At 37.3% G+C, this 23187-nt stretch overlaps 2 pseudogenes; one reads left to right on the forward strand and one right to left on the reverse strand.

Annotated features, from left to right (window-relative positions):
• Uba52-ps20 (ubiquitin A-52 residue ribosomal protein fusion product 1, pseudogene 20) overlaps positions 1-23187 on the forward strand; it is a 282754-nt pseudogene that overhangs the window by 105738 nt on the left and 153829 nt on the right.
• On the reverse strand, positions 318-980 carry LOC103691400 (ATP synthase-coupling factor 6, mitochondrial pseudogene; annotated as a pseudogene).

Consider the following 23187-nt stretch of genomic DNA (forward strand, 5'->3'; position numbering starts at 1 on the left):
TGGGTATTTTTCAGTTGAGAGACTTTTAGTAACTTCTTTAATTTCTTTAGAAGTTATGGGAATGTTTAGATGGTTTATTTGATCCTGATTTAATTTGATATCAGGTATCTGTCTAGAATATTTTCCACTTGATCCAGATTTTCCACTTTTGTTGATTATTGGCTTTTGTAGTGGGATCTGATGATTTTGTAAATTTTCTCAAATTCTGCTGTTATGTCTCCCTTTTCATTTTTTAACTGTAAAGTGAATGTTTATTTGAATATTTTAGGTTAGCTTTACTACTAATTTATTAGAAATTGCCACATGGTATATGTTCCTCAAGACTCGGTTTCGTCAATGACTTCAAATTTGGGATCCTCAAAGTTGAAGGTAGGAAACTTATCCATCTCTCCTTTACCAACATTTGTTTAAGGTTAAAAAGCTCTCTGTCCAGATATTGATGATACTCTGGGCCAGTATCAATAGGTCCTCCAGATGTCTGTTGCTTTGTTTTGACCACTTTAATCTTGTCCACGAAGTTTCTGTGCAGGATCAAGTTCCTTATTAAACACCACAGCTGTAACACCAATGTTCCTCAATTGCACAAACTGCTGACCAAAGGACAGAGGAGAGCCTGAAGATACTCGAAACTATCATGGTTTAGTCTGTGGTACTTGCACTGAGTCCCAAGTTGTCAGAGTCACCACCGCCACTACTGTTCAACTCCTCCCTTTCATTTTGTTAATTTGAATACATTCTCTGTGCCCTCTGGTTAGTCTGGTTAAGGGTTAATCTGTCATGTTGATTTTCTCAAACAACCAGCTCCTAGTTTTGTTGTTAATTTGTTTAGTTCTTTTTTGTTTTTACTTGGTTGATTTCAGCCCTGAGTTTAATTATTTCCTAAATCAGTTTATTTGATTCTTTTTTTTCTAGAGCTTTTATGGGTGCTGTCAAGTTGTTAATGTATGCTCTCTCTAGTTTCTTTTTGGAAGCACTCAGAGTTATTAGTTTTCCTCTTAGCATTACTTTCACTGTATCCCATAAGTTTGGGAATCTTGTACCTACATTTTCATTATATTCTGAAAAGTTCTTAATTTTCTTTCTCTTTTTTTATTTCTTCCTTTACAAAGTTATCATTGAGTAGAACATTGTATAACTACCATGTGTATGTGGGCTTTCTGTGGTTTTTGTTGTTATTGAAGAGACAGCCTTTGTCTGTAGTTAGATGATATGATACATGGGATCATTTCCGTCTTCTTGTGTTTGTTTATGCCTGTTTTGTGACTGATTTTATGGTCAATTATGGAGAAGGTATCATGAGGTGCTGAGAAGAAACTATATTCTTTTGTTTTAGGACGAAGTGTGCTAAAAATATATGTTAAATCCATTTGGTGGAAAATTTGTTAGTTTCTCTATGTCTCTCTTTACTTTCTGCTTCCATGATCTGTCCATTGATGAGAGAAGGGGTGTTGAAATCTCCTACTATTATTGTGTGGTGTGAAATGTGTGCTTGGTGCTTTAATAATGTTCATTTTATAAATGTAGGTGTCCTTGCATTTGGAACAGAGGGATTCAGATTTGAGAGTACTTCTCAGTAGATATTTCCTCTGATGAATATGAAATTCTTCCTCTTCTTTTTGAAAACTTTTAATGGAAAGTCAATTTTGTTTGATATTAGAATGGCTACCCCAACTTGTTTCTTAGGACCATTTGCTGAGAAAATTGTTTTCTAGTCTTTTACTCTGGGGTAGTGGCTGTCTTTGTCACTGAGGTGTGTTTTCCTTATGCAGCAAAACGCTGGGTCCTCTTTAAGTATCCAGTCTGTTAGTCTATTTCTCTCTATTGGGAAATTGAGTTCATTGATGTTAAGAGATAGTAAGGAAAAGTGATTGTTGTTTCCTGTTATTTTTGTTGTTTGAGGTGTAACTATGTTTGTGTCTCACTTCCTTTGGGCTTGATGCAAGAAAGTAAATTTCTTTCTTTTCCCCGGTTGAAATTTCTCTCCTTCTGTTAGAGCTTTCTCTCTATTATTGTTTGTAGGGCTGAATTTCTGTAAAGTTATTGTGTAAACTTGTTTTTTTTATGGAATATCTTGGTTTCTCCATGAATGTTAATTGAGAGGTTTGCTGGATACTGTAGCCTGGGCTTGCATTTGAGTTCTCTTAGAGTCTGTATGAATTCTGCCCAGGATCAGTCTCTGGTGAGAAGTCTGGTTAATTATGATAAGTCTGCCTATATATGTTACTTAACCTTTTTCCTTTACTGCTTTTAATATTCTTTGTATTGTGCATTTGGTGTTTTGACTATTATGTGACAGGAGGAATTTCTTTTATGGTCCAATCTATTTGGAGTTCTGTAGGCTTCTTTTACCTTTGTGGGCTATCTCTTTCTTTATGTTAGGGAAGTTTCCATCTATAATTTTGTTGAAGATATTTAGCAGCCTTTTAATTTGGTAGTTTTCACTCTCTTTTATCCTTCTTATTCTTAGGTTTGATCTTCTCATTGTGTCCTTGATTTTCTGGACGATTTTAGTTAGGGGCTTTTTGCATTTCACTGTTTCTTTGGCAGTTGTGTCCATGTTTTCTATGGTATCTTCTGCCCTCAGAATCTCTCTTCTATCTCTTATATTATGTGTGATTCTTGCATCTATGACTCCTTATCTCTTTCTTAGGATTTCTATCTCCAGGGTTCTCTTCCTTTGTATTTGTTTATTGTTTATATATCTGTTTTTAAATCTTGGGTTGTTTTGTTAAATTCCTTTACCTGTTTGGATGTGTTTTCCTGTAATTCTTTAAGGGATGTTTGTGTTTCCTCTTTAAGGGCATCTACTTGTAGGGGCTGGGGATTTAGCTCAGTGGTAGAGCGCTTACCTAGGAAGCACAAGGCCCTGGGTTCGGTCCCCAGCTCTGAAAAAATGAACCAAAAAAACAAAAACAAAAACAAGGGCATCTACTTGTTTACCTCTGTTTTCCTTTATTTCTTTAAGGGAGTTTTTTATGTCCTTCTTAAAGTCCTCTATCATCATTATGAGGTGTGATGTTAAATCTTAACCTTGTTTTTCCAGTGTTTTTGGATATTCAGTATTTGCTTTGGTGGGAGAACTGAGCTCTAGTGCTATGAAATAGTCTTGGTTTCTTTTCTTAGCTTCCTACACTTGCCTCTCACCACCAGGTTGTCTCTGGTGGTAGCTTGTGTTGTTCTCTCTGTTAGTGTCTTGATCTTCTTGTAAGCCTGCGTGTCAGCACTCCTGTAGACCTGTTTATTTATAGCCAGATCTGTGTTCAGAGAGTTGTGTGACCGCTCAGTTCTGGATGCAGGCAAAAACTAGAAGAGTCCTGTTCCAGACTTCTCCTTTATTTGTTTGTCTTGAGGACTGTAGGGAAGTCACTCAGAGAAGAAGAGTTTGTCTTACCTCTGCTCTCAGGTGTATCAGCCTCTGGTTTCGTCCTATGAAGAGCATTTTAGTAAAAAATAGCAATTTGAAAAAGGAAAAAAAAACATATAATATGTTTGGTTCAAGTGAAATTGACTTGACTCCTATATTCAGTGAGATAAATATATTAAGAGAGTGATAATTTTGGGGCCAGACCTCACCCAGCTAAACTTAATTCCAAGCATGATGGCACACACCTTTATTATCAGGAGAATGAGGCAAGCTGATCTCTTGATTCCTAGGCCTGCCTTCTTTACACCATGTTCCAAGTAGAGAAACACTGAAATTCTGGCCTGTGGTACATGTTTTCACCGCAGCATTCAGGAGAGAGAGAGACATGCAGATCTCTGCGATCAAGGTTAATTATAGAGCAAGTTCGAAGATAGCAAATTTTAGGAAGTGAAGTAAATAAAAATCATAAACCTGCTAATAATGCAGTAAGGAAAGAGCGTCATGTTCTAGTTGCAGAACGCATCATAATTCTTTAGATTCAGCCATGTGGATTTGGATTTAGAGTCAACAATGTAAGGGATTCCTGTGACAATTGATGTCAGCTTGAACTAAGAAATTAACTGTGATTAGGAAGAGATCATCATCCCTGTGGCAAAATCTGGAAAGTATTTTCTGAGATCACAATGAAGCTGTGCTCCAGAGATAGCCAAGCTTTTACCTCATGATGACAGTGGAGTTGGTAATTTATAAGATTCATCCTGGTGGTGGTGGCTTTGAAGGTATAAAGAGAAAATGGAGAGTAGCTGAGACTTGGCACTGTGAGATTCCAGGGAGTATCATTGGTAAAGATGCAGTCTCAGTTTCAGTTGATGGCTGAAAACTGAAGGGGACATGCAAATGAGTTAAAGAAGGTTTCCATGAAGAAAGCCTGTGAGAGGTTATTGATAAATTATAGTTGCTGTGGAAAACTACACTGGATTGGAGATGCCAGTACCATGAGATGATCAATAGCAACAACAGCAGCATGGTGAAGTCAATCAGAGCATAGATATGTGCATTGGAGACTTTACAACTTGAAGCTGTAACATTTAATGTGCCTTGGAGACCCCATAATATTTGAGAAGGGAAGCAATTGTATATCTGCTGAGGAAAGCTGCTGACCAGGAATGGAAGCTCACAAAAAGAATTGTTGTGCAGTCAACAAAAAATGTCAAAAGTTCTAATTTTGAACAGTGTTTTGACATCAGGCTTGGGGTTGCAGAGTTTAGAGTTTATCCAGAGAGGCTTTTTCCCAGTATTTATTCACTATGAGATTATTTGATGTACATAGCATACGTCACCTAATTTTTGATTTTTACTTTAAAGGCAATTAAACTTATGTAATTGAATGAATCTCAGAAAAGACTTTGATCTTTTGACTTTTAATATTGATGAGACTGATAAATACTCTGAAGACTCTTGTAGTTAGTCTAAATATAATCTACATTATGTTATGTTTAGGTATGACCTCCATATACTCATATATTTAAAGAAGCCTATGTGGACTAGGGCAAAAAATGTGTTTGTTTGGCCCAGAAAGTGGCAGTCTTTGGAGTTGTGACCCTGTTGGAGAAAGTGTGTCATTGTTGGCTTGGGTTTGAGAGCTTCATCTTAGCTGCCTGAGGATGCCAGTCTTATTCTTTTTGGCTATAGAATAAGATGTTGCACTTTTTTCTTCTCTTGTGCCATGCCTACCTGGGCATTCCTATTCTCCTGTCTTAATGATAATGGACTGATCCTCTGAATCTGTAAGCTGGCACCATTAAAAGATGTCCCAAAAAAAATTACCTTAGTCATGTTGTTTGCTCTCAGAAGTAAAATCCTAAGACAGCCCTCAGGCTTGAATACTTGTTTCTGAGTTGGTTGACCTATTCTGGAAGGTTGTGAAATCTGTAGTAGATCTTGTATTGAGAGAGGGGTTATAACTTATATTCACTATGGTACTGTAGGGTCACAGAACTTGCAGAGGAATGAACCTTTCTCTCCATGTGGTCTTAAGTAATGGCACCAAAATGGCCACAGTACCGAGAATCAGGAGTAGGCCTGGTTAATTTTAAGAAAAGGCAGAGACTCTGATCATTTGTGCGAAGAGAATGCCAATGCTTTACTGAGGTTCACAGTACATACACCCCAAATTCACTGGGTGGAAAATCTCAGGAAGCACAATGGAAAAATGAGTTTACATTTTCAGCAGGAAAACAGAAACTGAAACCAAGAACTGACATCAAAGATGTTACAACCCAGGTGTTACAGCCCAGGCCCAAACAGAAAGGTCAGGATGTTCCTTTCTAAAGAGAAAGGGCTTTCAAATGCATCAGAAAGGCTCAGCAGTGGGTAAACACTGAGGGTCCCCAAGAGGGTCCAACACTTCAGTATATGATGGAATCCAGAAAAATTGGGAGCCAGTGTCAGTGAAGAAATCAATGAACTTACAAGGTGGAGGAAACAGGCAAATAACAAAACCTTCATTCTTCGATCTCCTTATATAGCCTTCCATCAGAAGTTATGTCCTAGACTGAAAGATAATCTTTCTACTTCAAGATTTGAATCAAAATCCTGTAGTCTTTCCACCTCAAATGTCTAGACTAGAAGCAGATTCAACCACTTCAAACCAAGCAGGAAATTTCTCACAGATGTACCTTCCATTACAAGATTATAGTTTAGTTCATACATAGTCAAGCTGACAATCATGAATAGCCATCAAAGAGCTGATGCCCACTGTGTTCTGACTTAGTTTCTTGACTGTTGATGCAATATGACAAGTTGATCTCTTTCCAGCTTCTGTGATGGGATGATCCCCTTGGATTTCTAGGAAGGATAAGCACTTCTTCCTCTAAATTGTCTATTTCAAGTATTTGTTCACAGCAATAAAATGAACAGCTTGTTCACTTGGATACTTGACAATACTGCAGGTTTGATGCTAACATTGTATGCATTGGAAAGACAAAAGAGACAATTTGAAGGGAGAGGATAAGTGCAGGATATTTATCAATCCATGCAATAGGCGGACAGTCTTGGGGCACTCTGCCCCTGCCTCTTGTACAGAGTTCACCATGAGACAAAAAGGAACAGCTAGGTCCTTCCACATCACAGGATGACAAATTTGGCTTCTCAGATCTGCCTTTTACAGTGAAAAGCATCTTATCCTATCCAGTGCTCAAAAGAAAGATATGGTGAACATTTTGATATTTATTTAGCCATTACTATCAGCACAGTTACACTAATAGTAATTACCAGTAACCTAGTACATAGGTGCTGGCTGTTCAACAAAGTGCATTCGGTAGCATGCCATTTTTTTTTTCAATCTACTTTTTATAAGGATTCTAGCTCTCCTCTAGCCCCACACCAAACAGAAGTATTGGAAGAGAAAAGTTATTACGATGCAGTGAGCCTGTTTAGCAATAGTTCTTTGAGGGCAAGCTCTATCTTCTTTGGCAGCTGGTCAGTCCTGTAGGGAACATCAAACAGAACTCAACAGCTGAAAATCAGTCCTCTAGGCAGGCAGACAGCAGGCATGAACTGGTATCTATAGTCCTCTCCTCAAGCAGGCAGACACCAGACAGCTATAATTCAATTCTAAAGAAACTGATGGTCTCACTGACCAAAATAAGGGGTGATTGTGGAAGTAACAAGCCATCATAGGAACCCCATAAGCAGTTATTTGGAGAGTTTCTCTTAATGGCTGCTTATTACAAGTTGAACTCAGGAACGCTAGGTAAGGTGAACCAATGCACGTATATTGTTAGCAAAGAAAAGTGAGGTGCAGCAAATCAAATAAATGCTCAGTGCTCTATTTCCAGTGTTGTATGTCCCAATTTATACTCCTTATTTCCAAGGTTATATCATGTGTTTGCTATATAAAATCATATTTTCACTTGTGTCTGCTTCAAGAAAACATTCTCTAACATATATGCTCCAGATAAATATCCCTTTACCTGTGTGTTCCAGCAGAATATTCTTTTCTATAACTAACTTTCCAAAGAAACTAGAAGTATCCACTTTAGCAGAGGCAGTACCTAATTCCACCTATTACTACTTCAAATAACAAAGTGAAAGAAAGAAGCAGGTCTTGTAGTCATTGTGCAGTTGAATTGTGCTCTCTGGGCTGTTGTAGAGAAGCCAAAAATATTCATTTTTCTTATTTATTTATTATTTATTAAATGTATATGCATTGAGGTGATACCTGCAGGTACCATGGCAGGAAGAGAAATGATCTGTAAAGAGCTCAGAGTGAAAACTAACTTTAGCCTGACTTGCAGGATCAAATTTTGGGAGTCTGATATCATGCACTTTATTCTCATATATTTAAATACCATATAATTTGGGGAAAAAGTTTCCTGGTGTTACACAATCTCCAGTGCACATGAAGGCACAATTGCAATGACATTTAACTCAAATATGTATTTCTTCAAAGAAGATGGATTCTTTTGATCGACTGCCTGTATTAGCTTAGTGACATAGGAAAGGACGTGGGATGGCTTCATTCATGCAGATAGCTTAAAAGTTGTTTGGGTTATTATCTACATCTACTCCTAGTTGAGGGAGTATGAGAGGGTACAAATATGCATTGAGTGCATGTGTATATGTGAACATATGTGTAGAAGCCAGAGAGCAACTTTAAATTTGTCTTTCCTCAGGAGAAAAGTACTTATTGTTTTTTTTAGTTTTTTTTTTTTTCAGACAGAGTTAAGAACTGGCTTGGTGTTCAACTAGACTATCTGGCAAGTGACCCACAGGAATATGCCTGGCTCTTACTCCTCAGTACTTGAGTCACAGGTGTGTACTTGAACACCCATTTTGTTTTGTTTTAATATAGGTTCTGTGTTTGAACTGGTGTCCTAATGCTTGCTCAGCAAGTATTTTACAGAACAAATGTAATTCTCTCCCCAGCCCTGCTTTTATTTATTTATGTAACATTGCTGATGGCCTGCAAAAGGAGATAAAGTTATCTAGGGAAATATAACAAGGCGGTAATTAAAATATATTTCCATGTTTGTTCATGTTTGCAGAAGCTGGGTCAGGTGATTGATGTTGGATTGGAGGTTGGAGTAGTGTGTTCAGCAAGCAAATCTGAGGTCTGCAGAACCTATAATCTCAGGTGGGAGTACTTATTGTAGTCTTAAGATTGAGAACTGTAGAGTGTGCCAGTGACCTGGAAATATATAAATCATAGGTCTTCTGTTGAGTAGTCCTGAGGATGGGTTCTTACTTTGGAAAGCCCACATTCCCATCTGAGACCTGCTGAAATTAGATGAGTCCACACATATTGAACTAGGATACCCTGGTTTACTCTGAGCCTCTGACTTCAGTGGTAAAGACATCTAAAATGCAAAACATGTGCTCATGTGCACAAAACATATGGGCACTAACTTTCTAGGGATTTCCATGGATATTAATTCTTATCTCCTTAAAGATCATATGATTTGATTCTTAATAGTGGATAGGTTATTAGTGGTGCCACTTTCTGCCTCGCTACTATGTACAAGAGTTCCAATCTTAGCTTCTATAGGCACCTCCCATTGCATATATCCAAGAATCCCCCTTGCAAGGTGGGCTAAGTGGTTGCCACTTGATAGTGGATTCCTGCCTACCACTGACATGCTGAATTGTGTTTTTCCTTCAGAATCTATGTAAAGTGTACAGATGCTTGGCTGACTGCTTGCCATTGACTTGTAGTTGTCTGAGAACTTGTCTGTTACTAGCTCCCCGTTTACTCTGCTCTTACTAGGATATTTGAATCTTTTAATATTGGTTGTGGCTTTTCAGCATGTGTGGGAATGAATTTCTGTGAAAGGTATTTAATTTTTTCTTATGTATATAGATTTGTGTTGTTTTGTGGTGTGTGTGTGTGTGTGTGTGTGTGTGTGTGTGTGTGCGCGTTTGCATGAGTGTGAAGGTATGTCTTCCATGTGCGATGGTAAACATATTCATGTTCATTCATTCATTAGGGTAGATATTGTGTGAGTTCCTGGATTCCTTTGTAACTTATTCATTGAGGCAAGGTCTTAAAATGAAACTCAGACCTGCTGGAAAACCAGTACGTCAAGAAAGCCAGTTTGTTCCTGGGGTACAATGCTGTCTGAATAACAGGTAGGTTGCCATGCCCATTCAGTCTTTCTCTTGGTACAGGAATTTTGATCTCCAATCTACAAACTTGTGCCGCATGTGCCATATTCACTAATCCATAAATCAGCTCATGAAAGAGGTTTTTCTGGCGAGGGGGAAGCCCTAGAGGGGATGCTACCTTGTGAGGGTAGACAAGGTGAGTGATAGCTGGGGTGATTATGGCTTTATTTTTTGGGTCCATGGTAACTGTGGCATCTAAATGGAAACATACCCCTCATAGGGGATGCTCATTTGGAGCTTGGTGTTGAGAACACAGAGTGAACAAATATTCTGAAGACAGAGTGAAAATGTGCCTGTGACCTTAAAATTTACTCATTGATCCAGAAACTTCAAAAGTAAAGCCATTAATCACAATGTTGTCAGGTAAAACAGAAAGAACATCTTAGGATTCTCTTGGAACAAACTGCACACAATGCCTTTTTCAATTCCAAACGTCCTGGACTTCAATGGGTGATGCAATTTTTGTTTGCTCTCAGTGATACAACAAGGTGTCAGGGAAGGATCTGACCTGCTGAGATGAAATTGACTAATTTCTTCTGAGTTTGTAGCCTGGTCTTCCGTGCATGATCGCAACACTTGTCTCACAGTTGAACCTTTGTTAGAGATTCAAAGGTAAGACAGTAAAATAATGTTAGAATAGGACAGCAGAGTCGGGAACTCAGCCTTACATTGAATGGCAGGCTTGGTAGTGAAATAATTACTCTTTAATCATTCCTTCCTTTAATTTCTCCCCTCTTTGCTTCCGTCCTTTTTTCCTAATTTCCTTTTTTATTCTGAGTATGTTCTGTGTGTCATGCACATTCTTGTTTGTATGTCATACTTGCATATGAATATTTATGTACATAAGCATGTGGAATTTCAAAACTGATACCAGATACTTTAATTGATTACTCTGTACATAATTTTCTGAAGTGGGCTTGCTGAAAATATAGCTCACCAATTTTATGTACCTAAGCTAAACCTCTTTCCTTGAGACCCATGGTACAAGGACCTTCATACTGCCACTATAAAGGCGAGCTGCTATACCCACTCAGCTTATTTATTGTTTTGTGGAATCTGCTCTATAGACTTCCATCCTCAATTTTGAAGTAAGCACATGATTCTTTGAAGCCATCTCCTCTGCAACACCTCCTGGATTTGTAAATAATATATTGAATACTGAATTGATTTCTAAATGGCACCTTCCATGTGGCCCAAAATACCTACAAATGAGTCCCAAAAAAAATTATGGGCTTACTTAAAGGATTATGAAAGAAAACATAGAGAAAAAAGAAAACAAAATGAAACAACAATAAATCGTCTATTTAATGTTTCACAAAGTGATGCCAATAATTTGTTAAGATAACCAAAGGCAGATGTTTTATTTTTTGACCCTCTCCCTCAGTTAAATCCACACAGATTGCAGGATTTTGTTTTGAATTTACAGTATGATAATTTTTTTAAAGATTTCTTAAATAGTATTTTTGTAAATTTTGGTAGACATATATATATATATATATATATATATATATATATATATATATATATATATATATATATATTTGTACTGTTACAGTAGAAGTATGCCCCAAAGACCTCACCATAACCATATATTTAAAATACCAGAAGATCCTTCTCATACACCTTACCTTCCAGCAGTCATAGTATTGGAGACAAGGGTCATTTTGAGATTTGTTTAATGTGACCAAGCTTCTTCTATATTCATTTCATACATGCACATAATAGATACTGACTGCTTTCCCACCCTCTGAACCCCCATCTGGCTAATGTTGAGCACCCTCCCTATAAGTCCCTTTCCTTCATCCATGTGTTATGGTATTTCTTGTTTTGTGACCCAAAGAGACTAGGAGGTACTCTATGTTACCAGGGTTTGGAACTATTTACTGGGGCCTGTTGATGTCACCAGGGCATACCTAAGAAAAATGAAAACTGTCTTTCTGCTAGAATTTATGCAGTAGCCACAGTGCAAAAAGGATAGGTGGAGATTCATGTCGCCTTGTTCTTTGTAGCTTAGAAAATGAAAAAGATTTTCTTGGCATATTTATTTATTAATTTATTTATTTATTCTGAGTGTGTGTGTGTGTGTGTGTGTGTGTGTGTGTGTGTGTGTGTGTGATACATATGGAGGTGGCAGGAGAATTATGGGGAGTTAGTTTTTTTTTCCCACATTTTAGGTCCTAGGGATTGAAAACTGGTTGCCAGATTTGGAGTTAGGCATCTTTACCTAATAAGCATTTCATCAGGTCTTAAAAAGAACAATTTTATATTATTGTGTGTAGACTCATTGAAGGAATGTCCACAACTTCCATGGCTTTCAGGTGATTGGAGAGACACATTGACTAGGAAAGACTTTGGAAAATTTTCTTACGCATCCACATAACCATGCATACATGTACACAACAATGTATATACATAGAAAATTATATAAATAAATGAATAGATAAAAATTTGAAACAAAACAAAACCAAGAAAATCTCTATCCTCATATAAGAGATGCTCACTATTCCTTAATATCTCTCAACATCAATTATCTCAACTCCCCAATAAAAAGACATAGATCAACAAACTGGATACACAATGAGGACCCTGCATTCTGCTGCCTACAGGAAACACACCTCAGAGACAAAGACAGATACTACCTTGGAGTGAAAGCCTGGAAAACAACTTTCCAAGTAAATAGTCGGAAGAAGCAAGCTGGAGCAGCCATTCTAATAACAAATAACATCAATTTTCAAGTAAAAGTCATCAAAAAAGATAAGGAAGGACACTTCATATTCATCAAAGGAAAAATCCACCAAAATGAACTCAGAATCCTAAATATCTATGCCCCAAATACAAGGGCACCTAAATATGTAAAAGAAACCTTGCTAAAGCTCAAAACAAGCATTGAACCTCACACAATAATAGTAGGAGATTTCAACACCCCACTCTCATCAATGGACAGGTCATGGAAACAGAAATTAAACAGAGATGTAGACAGACTAAGAGAAGTCATGAACCAAATGGACTTAACAGATATTTATAGAACATTCTATCCTAAAGCAAAAGGATAAACATTCTTCTCAGCTCCTCATGGTACTGTCTCCAAAATTGACCATATAACTGGTCAAAAAACGGGCCTCAACAGGTACAGAAAGATAGAAATTATCCCATGCGTGCTATCAGACCACCACGGCCTAAAGCTGGTCTTCAATAACAATAAGGGAAGAACGCCCACATATACGTGGAAGTTGAACACTGCTCTACTCAGCGATAACCTGGTCAAGGAAGAAATAAAGAAAGAAATTAAAGACTTATTAGAACTTAATGAAAATGAAGGTACAACATACCCAAACTTATGGGACGCAATGAAAGCTGTGCTAAAAGGAAAAGTCATAACTTTGAGTGCCTGCAGAAAGAAACAGGAGAGAGTATATGTCACCAGCTTGACAGCACACAGAAAAACTCTAGAACAAAAAGAAGCAAAGACACCCAGGAGGAGTAGAAGGCAGGAAATAATGAACTCAGAGCTGAAATCAACCAAGGAGAAACAAAAAGGGCCATAGAAAGGATCAACAGAACCAAAAGTTGGTTCTTTGAGAAAATCAACAAGATAGATAAACCCTTAGCCAGACTAACGAGAGGGCACAGAGAGTGTGTCCAAATTAACAAAATCAGAAATGAAAAGGGAGACATGAACTTCAAGTAGTTAGACATGTCTAACTACAGAATCAGAGGAAATTCAAAAAATTATCAGATCTTCATATAAAAGCCTATATTCAACAAAACTTGAAAATCTGCAGGTAATAGACAATTTCCTAGACAGATACCAGTTACCGAACTTAAATCAGGAACAGATAAACCATTTAAACAACCCCATAACTACTAACAAAATAGAAGCAGTCCTTAAAGGTCTCCTAACCAAAAGGAGCCCAGGTCCAGACGGGTTTAGTGCAGAATTCTATCAGACATTCATAGAAGACCTCACACCAATACTATCCTAACTAATACAGAAAATTGAAACAGATGGAGCACTACCGAATTCCTTCTATGAAGCCACAATTACTCTTATACCTAAACCACAGAAAGACCCAACAAAGAAAGAGAACTTCAGACCAATTTCCCTTATGAATTTCGACGCAAAAATACTCAATAAAACTCTGGCAAACCGAATCCAAGAGCACATCAAAACAGTCATCCACCATGATCAAGTAGGCTTCATCCCAGGCATGCCGGGATGGTTTAATATACGGAAAACCATCAATGTGATCCATTATATAAACAAACTGAAAGAAGAGCACAACTGATTCCCTATACAACTTGGACTTCATTTTTCTGGTTGATTCTGGGCTTTATGTTTGTCCCCAACCATTATGACAAAGGTTGCTGTCTTACTTTTTCATTACTACACTATTTGTGAAACTCAGATTTAATATTTGAAGGCTCCATTTCACCTACATATTAAACTTACAGAGCAATGGAGATATATTTGAGTCAGGAAAGGAAAGTGGATGTGGTGACCTTCTAAGTTGCTGAAGGAAACATGAATGATATGGCTAAGAATTGAGTGGCTTTAATAATTTTGTGGGGTTCCCAAAATAATAGCAGCTGCTTTTCTATCTTTATTGAAGCACATTATTAAAGTTATGGGCTTTTACCGTCTTAATTTTAATGTCTTTTTTTAAGCCTTCAGAGAGAAATGCCAATTAATTTTTGAAGAACTCATAGTGTTGGACACACATGTCCCAGGACTCTGGGAATAGAGACAGGAGGACATTAAATGAAACGTCAATCTGAGTGACACAGTGAAATACTCCCAAGAAATCAGGAAACACAACAAAGAACCAAAATTAACTTTGTAGAGAGCATGACTTGAAATTATTGATTTGCAAAGCACCATAAAGCACAATGACTGGTTGTTTGTCTTTCTTCTTTTGTGCTTCTGATACATCCATAATTCCCTGTGAGTGTGTGGAGACTGTTCACATAACTTTTTGAGAAAGGGTCTCTCCCTGAAAGCAATCTTCAGGGATGACCATGTCTCTATCTCAAATTGGTTGGGATTGCATGTAAGTACATGACTCTGAACCTTCCATTTGCTGTGGGGTTATGGTCTGCACTTGGAGTTACTTATACTTGCTGACCAAGCCATGTACAAGTCCCTCACAATCATTTAAAAAAATTTTTTATATTATGTATATCACTGAGTGCTTTTGTCCTAAGAGGCTAGATGATGGCATCAGATCTTCTGGAGCTGGGGTTAAATGGGGTTGTGAACTGATGTACATGTTTGCCTGAAACCAAAGTAATTTTCTCTTGAAGAGCAACAATTGTTCTTTATTACTTAGCCATTCCTCTAGCCCCAATATCTTAGTTTTGAGTGTTAGAGGAGCACAGGAATGTACTCTGATTATTAGACATCAGAGAGATAGAAAAAGGGGTGTGGGGGAGAACTGAGTCCTTTTTGGCCATGTATAAGTGATGGCAGGAAAGTGTTCCTGTTATTATAACAGAACCAGCATGGCAGGGGGCTGCATGAGGATTGATTTGTAAGTTTTGTATGTAGAACAGTGTAGATGTACCCTTTTCGAACTTCCTCCTTGGAGGAATTTCCTTTCTATCAAGGGTACTGACTCCATGATAATCAGAGACAGCCTGAGTCAAGCAAGCAAGATGTGGCTAATGTCTCAACAAACTCTAGACTTTTATAGACATATGGAACTCCCAGAAGCACAAACCTTGTTGAGAAATCCTTAGAATAATTAGGAGAGCTAATATAGTTTATTTAGGATGTTTTCTAACAGCTATGCAAAGAAAGTTTTATGAAGAGTGAACACACACACTTTTAGAATGTTTTCTAGCTTTCTAATTTTGATCAGAAAATCCAACAATTATTTTTAGAGTTTTTATAATAGGATTTCTGACTTGGGAAGGAAAATCCAATAATTTTTATAGAAACTTTTCTAACTTTGGTCAGAAAATACTTGATCTATACAGATAGCTATTACAAACAGACAGTAGAGTCTCAACCAGAGAGTTCTGTCTCAAGAGAGAGCTGTCTTTACCGCAAAGTTATGTGGAACAGACTATCAAGACTATGTATAGAAAGCAGAGTAGGGAGCCATCTTGAGGAGAACATAGGCCCTCAGCTACATGATTTGATTTAAAGTCATTTGTTTTGGAACTCACAAATAACCCTTCTCTTAGAAACCTGGATCTAACCAAGGTGAGTCCTTGACACCATGGCATGGTTAAGGATACAGAGGGATGATGGATGTGGGCTTCAGGCAGGTGGCAGGAAACCTTTGTCTTTGTATTTATGTTTCAGATTTTAGAGACTCTCATCTACTCCAAGTAGGGAGTAGGGACAAGGGAGTAAGGACTAGGGAGTAAGGTGTAGGGGAGAGTACATGTAAGAATCAAACAAAGCTAGTTGTAGGGACTGTTCAGAAAAGGTATAAACACATTGCCATAAGGTGAGACATGAATCCATCTGAAATGTAAGATGAAGGGGAAGAAGCAATTTGGAAAATAGATGAAGAATGTTAGAAGAAAGCAAAGGAAACACATATCTGTAGGGCTGAGCTTGACAGAGGATGACATGTGATGTGTCTCTTTCACTGTCCAATACAACAATCTGCAATTCTGATGCCTAGGTAATTCTCAAAGAATTTATTCTGTTTCCCTGTGTCTTGCACATTTATGTGCCTGGCATAGATTTTGACCTACATTGTTATAGTCTTTGTCACTCCCAGAAAGACAAAATGTGACTAAATTTACCCAACATTACCCTGAGTGTTTCTGTGCCTGGTGGTTGGGTGAGGTGACAAGAGAGAAGTTCTGCACTTACCTGTCTTTAAGTTACCCATAAATTCAATTTATTTTTTTATTGTCAGATGTCTGCAAACTCCTAGTTTATTTTTCTATATAGGAATCCCTAAGCATATATATATTTCAGCTTTGCAGTTTTGAGCCATCTTTCAGGGAAACTTTATGTGTTTTGCTCTCTCTCTCTCTCTCTCTCTCTCTCTCTCTCTCTCTCTCTCTGTGTGTGTGTGTGTGTGTGTGTGTGTGTGTGTGTGTGACTCACTCTCTTACAGAATTTAAAACAACATAAATATATTTTTAAAACCAACAAGCATCAAAAGAGGTAACGGATCTTCACCCTTTCTCCCACATGGAATACATGGATTATTATTTTAGAGTACATAAGTTTTGATTACTATTTATTTATTTTCTAAAACGCAGGTAATGGGTTTTAGTTTACTTTTAAAGAAACATTTAAACAATGACTAGACAGAAAAATTGAATATATCCTGAGATCATTATAGGTTAGTTTCCAAGTGGTTCAAGTTTTTGACAAATTTGCAAGAAAAGTTAAGTAGTTATTAAAGCTGAGTCTGTTCGTATGACTTTTATAAAAATCAAATGTATGTTAGAAGAAAGACTTATGGTTTTAAGTAGTGGACTTTTTTTTAATCAACATATTTAATTTCTATCTCAGGAAATTTGGTAACTTATAGTCAAGCAAGGGCTATCTTTAAGTTTTTTTTTTTTCAAATATCTCTGATTTACCTGGGCCTTATGTAAAATAAAGGAAGTTCCTGGTTTTATCTTCATCTTTCCTTCTCCATTTTGGAAAATCAATTTATTTTATCTAATGTAAATATTATCATTTCCATAAAATTCATATTGAGGTTTGTTCTATTGTTCAGTATTTTAATGCTGGCCCCCAAGCTCTGGATTACAACAAGGAGTACAAAATTATCACATGCTCACATAATGAAGTAATGCTATGTGACCTTTTCTCATAATTTAAAACTATTGGTTGAATAAAAATGCCAACACTATGTAGCTGATCAGAAGATATGTAGATTGGGTGGGATAGGAGAGTTGTATAAGTCTATGTTAATTAAACCAGGAGATCGGGTAGAAAGAGGAGAATACATCATGGAGTAGGAATCCTGAAAATATGGCTTTGAGAACTGTCCACTTGGAATACGAGTGGCCTAGAGAGAAGATTGTAAGTCATATCATGGGGTTATTGGCCAAGAAGTAAACATACGTAGCATAGAGTAAATATCTTCCTAGCCCTAATGCTGTCTGAATCTTATAAACATAAAGATTTTTTATCTTTTATCTGAATGATCAAAGTCAGGGTAGAAACCTGTGATTACAATTATTGCAAAATTGTCATGCTTTAGTTAAAAGACATTTCTTTCTTTTAAAACTTTAATACAATATGTATTTATACTTATACCCTTCTATCATTCCATCCCCCTTCTTTTTACTGGGTTCACTTTTTGTGATTTATTTTAAATTAGATATGTCTCTGTGCGCATATTTAATGTGTTTGTGGCTTCCAATGGAAGTCAGAGTGAGGTTTTGAGTCCTTTAAAACATGAGCTGTAGGCAGTTGTAAGTCATGCATGAGTGCTATAAACAAAACTGGAGTCCTCTGGAGGAACGTATGGACTCTTCTTTGCTATTTTCTCCATTAATAAAATAAAATATTTTATACTAATAAACAACAAAACAGCATGAGAAACTTGCTGGTTTACAAAAAGAAGATTGAATTCAAATTACAATTATGAAATAAAGTAACAAACTACGGTTATCTGTTTTAGACTTTGTTAAAATATGAAATTCTTGTATATTGCTTATATTAAGCAAGTTTTTTGCTACTTGATTTTTATATATTCATTTGATTACCATATGTTGTCTGAATATTGACTTGGCCCAAGAGCTTGGCCTTGAGTAAATAAATAGTGTTGTTGACTTTACTCAAAAATGGCTCAGGACAACTATGAATCTTCACCTTTTCAAGTACATAACCTTTGTGCCTGGCTTCCATTACGTTAGGTAATGCATTTGACATTCAGGGATGATGGTGCCTGACTCAAAGTGTTCACAATCCTATAAAATATTAACGGAATTTTGAAATTTCTGTATCTCTATCTTGATCTCCCTTTTTCTTTATTTCTGTGAGGGTACTGGTAATGATTATGGGTGTGTGTGTGTGTGTGTGTGTGTGTGTGTGTGTGTGTGTGTGTGTTTATATTTCTAAGGTGTCATATCTCTTCTTCCATCTTAAGAATCACTATCTCATAACATCACCATGGTGGACTGTGTCTCTCTGAAACCAGAAGTCAAATAAACTAGTTTTCTCTTATATTTTATCTGTTAGGCATTGTGTCATAGAGGCAGGAAAGCAAAAAATAAATCCTTAGCTCACAGACTGGAGTGCTCCTTAAGGCATTTAAACTCAATGTGGTGATTAATATTCTACTATTCTCCAGTTTGGACCATCCTTTAGAAACATATGTGAGTTTCTCTGTTTGTTTCTTTGTTGTTTTTTTTCATTATGCCTCCGTATTGAAGCATATTTTAAATCTCTTCATGGGACTGTAGATATACCAGAGTACAGAGCACTTGTGCCACTTTTGCAGCCTTGTTATGAACTGCGATCATGCTCTCTTGTTCTAGTAGGTATGGAGAAATGAGTGTGTTCTTCATAATGTGATTTAGAATGTTGTCCCTTCATTCTTATGTATATGTTTGTGTATGTATGTGTATGTGTGCATTTGTGTGTGTGTGTGTTTGTGATAAAATCTTGGGGATATGTGGGATGAATTTGCGGGAGAGAGAGTCAGTGAGAGTTGTATTCCTCTCAAATTCTGTACTATATTATTTAAAGTATTTTATTACTAGTTTTATTTGTATGATATTTTGTCTTAAATGTATGTCTATGTATGATATTTGTTCCTGGTGCCAATGGAGAACAGAATATGGCCTTTGATTCCCTTTAAATTGGCATGATTGACAATTGTAACCTATCCCTTGTATGCTAAAAACGGAACTCAGATCCTCTGGAAGAGTAATCAGTGTTCTATTTAGCCATTTCTTCAGTGTCATTCTTTACATTTCTTGAGTTTCTCATTTAAGCGTGAATTTCTCATTTAATTAGGTAAGACTAGCTGGCCACTGTGTACCAAGAAGCTTATCTCTGCCTCCTTATGACTGAGATTAGGTGTGTTTTGTTTTTGTTTTTGTTTTTGTTTTTGTTTTGGGGGGGAGTGGAGGTTGTTTATTTGTTTTGAATTAGAAATCTAAGTACTTCATGATTGAATGCAAACTTATACCTTCTTAACTAATCCATCTTTCCCCCCGTGGGCTTCTTAATTGTAGCGTCTTAACACAAGTACATCCTACCTCAACTGCAGCCATAACCCTGTTTTATTGGTACAGATGTCCTTGACTTTCTGGCTGATGTTTTTGGCTCCAGAAGCTCCTTAACCTAGCCTTCTCTAGAATAGGCTCTCATTTTTTCTCCCTGGATGCACAATATTTCCGTTGTTAGTATTTTCCTGATCTATATTTCCAATGTGGAAATCAAGGTGTATTGTCTACTTGTGCCAATCTCCTCCAGCTGAAGGATAATATTCATTCATCCATGAAAGTCAGTAAGTAAGAGACACAGTAAATCTTTATCAAATTGTAAAAATCCATTTTGTGTTCATGGATATGAAGAAGAAACTTCTTGTGCTGAGAATGAGGTTCTGAAGTATTTATTATAAAAAAGCCATTCATATTTCCCAAAAACTTTTTGTGTTGAGAGTTTGAGGTTTCAATGTGTAGCTGGCATGAAACCTTGAGAGCCTGATGTGATATTTTATGACACGAATGTTTCCTGCTGTTCATGAAGGGCAAAAATTGTTATCATCAATGAGGACTTTCAAAAACAAGTTTTAAAAAAAATCTCCTTTCTATACATTTGGATATGGATGTATTTGCAAGATTGTCTATTAAAGGAGAACCCCAGTGTGAAAATCTGTGTAACTTCTCTGACCAGCCATCTCTCTTCCATTATATTGGCACTCAAGAAAACACAAGACTTGAAGTTTGACTTTGAGTGGTTCTTTCTACCTCGGTTAAGGGAAATATCACTTATAATATGATAGAGATGTTATTTTTTAATGATACACAATAAATCCTTCACATTCGTGCACTATTGCTGAAGCATACGTTGTAATCTTTAGCTCAGTGAAGTGTTCATAAGGTGAGGAAACCTAAGGCTGTGTTTATTAGAGGCAATTAGTATAGACCTCAGTTTAACCTGCTTTCACCTTCAGTGTCCCAGCCCTTTCCATTGATGTCAGTTCAATATAAAGTTTTATGGAAAAGTGAACAAGTATTTAATAATAGTCCACTGACATGGATAAAAGACTCATCTATGTTCCAATATGTCCAACATAAAGCGATATATTCAACATGTCTGGTTGTGCTGTATGCCTGTTTTAAAAAATGCATGTTCCATTACCTGACTTCACGGAGCTTTGTTAACATTAAGGTAGAGGCAAAGACAGGGATGATGCTTCACAGTTAGTCTCACAAAGCCAAATATCTGCATATTCACATTGAGTGAGAACTATTTCCAATCTGTCCTCCTGAATTCTACTGCTGAATTCTTATTTTAAATTACTCCACCAGTGTCTTTCTGTTTTGGGGTCCTAACTCCCCTCCTTTGAGCCTTATCCTTCTCTTTTCTCATTAATGGAGATTCCTGAAAGGATGGTACAAATGGTATTCTACATCATTACAGGTGGAACTTTGGTTTCACACAATAATGGCCATTGTGACTAATCTTTCTTTCAGAGATCCTACTCCTGTCTGGATCGGAACTGGATGCTCCTGTGTTGTTTAATGGAACATGCTCAGAATCTGGACACTTTCCTTCATAGAGCAATATCCACTATGATGCATCAAACTAAATAGGTTTATTTCAGAAGACACCTCTTGCTTGTTATGGTTCAATGTATCCTCTGGCTTCTGGCTTGAGATGCTGCAGCTCAGAGACATTTGATCTTCTCAAAGATCACTAAAATGGTACATACTACAGTGCCTCGGGCCAAATTAGAGGACGTCATAGATTCCTGCACTCTCTAACATCTTTTCTTACCTGCAGAATCTGCTTACAGAGCTTATAGATCTATGTGACTCCTCAAACTGAGAGACTGGGAACAGACTCCATCTTAGAGAGCCTGACCTAAGTTTGACCCAAACCCAGTATTTAGTATTACTTTCCAAGTTACCATCCCCAAGACAAACAAACAAACAAACAAACAAACACAAAAAGCTGCTGTCTAATCTCCCATAGAGGCCTCTCTGCAGTCCCAAACACAACCACCACCAAGCCAAAACCTGGAGTAAAGCCAAGCACTCTCCCACTTGGGAGCAGCTGGAGCTCCAATTTGCTCCCCGGCTCAGGGCAAGATGCAGCCCTCAGGCCCAGATCACAAATTCAGCTCTTCAATGACTTCCAGCAGTGCCTGGGTGTATAAAAGCCTATGAAACCCATGGACTCAGTCTTTTCCATGCAGGGTGACCCAGGAGTCAGCTCCAGTTGTTCCACACCACTGACTGTGCTTTCCCACCTGCAAGTGGTGTTCTTGGCCTTCCCTATGGCCCAACATCCGCCAGGAGCTAAGTGGGGTAAACTTAGTTAAGCTTCCCATATCTTGCTTCCCTGAGTACTGTGCACTGTGCTGCAGGGGATGAGGATCCACAATCTTACACACCCATGCTTGTAAAGGATACCAGTTAGTGACTCTGAGACTGTTCAAATTATGTAATACTGTTTCTGAGATGGTGGAAAGTAGGGATTATACAGCTTCTGAATGAAAAGCCTAATAAGTAGTTCAGGTGTGAAAAGTCTTCTTTATGTGACTTCCTATTTTGTGCATTCTGTTCATTCCCTATCTGCCTCTCATCTTCTCTCCCTCTTCCTCTCTCCACCTGTCCTTTCCTTTCCCATCTGTCCTGTTCCATCCTTATCATCTGATATATGTATTATAAAAACACATACCAAAAGATGTTAAAAGAAAAGTAAAGAAATTGAGGTCATGGTCTTACAATGAAGAAAATGCTAAGAAGTGAAGTTGATAAGCAAGGTTCATACTGAACATTATGATAAATTCTGTCAATTTGACAGGATCTAGATTCACTTAGAACATAATCCACTGGACATGTCTGTGAGGGGTTTTTGGACTGCAATAACCACAGTGGTAGGCAGCACTATTCTATAAGAAAGCAGGTAGTGTTATCAACAGAATTCTTTGAATTCTTATTCCTAACTGTGGATATAATGCAACAAGATGCTTCAAGATCTTTCTAACATGGCTTCAATGTTGATGGTCTGGACCCACAGTTGTAAGCTAAAATAAACCCTTACATTAGCAAGTTGGTATTCTCAGGCATTTTTTTCATGACAAGAACATTAACTACTAATCTAGTGTTTTTGGCTGGTATAAGAAGTCATTGCAAATTTGGCCCCCAGCTTCCCTGCACCTGAAGCTGAGATACACTATCCAAAACCAAAAAGAGCAACAAAACAAAACAAAACAAAACAACAACAACAAAAAACAAACAGAAACAAAGACACTTTTAGGAAATATAAAGTTCAGTAAGTCAGCAGAAGTTCAGAGTTTCCTCTTGGCTATTGTTATGAATAGATATGGCTAAAATTACTTGAGCTTGCCTGTAGCATATGTTGTGTTCTGCTGTGTAGCCACTGTGTGTGGGTGCTGGGGTAATGCTGTGTTGAGTGGTCTTTGTAACCTAAATATCTAAGGGAAAGAGATGATTTGGTTCCTACTGGGCTTGTGTAATGTAAAGAACGA

The sequence above is a fragment of the Rattus norvegicus genome, chromosome 2 (assembly GCF_036323735.1).
Source record: "Rattus norvegicus strain BN/NHsdMcwi chromosome 2, GRCr8, whole genome shotgun sequence".
Lineage (NCBI taxonomy): Eukaryota > Metazoa > Chordata > Mammalia > Rodentia > Muridae > Rattus > Rattus norvegicus.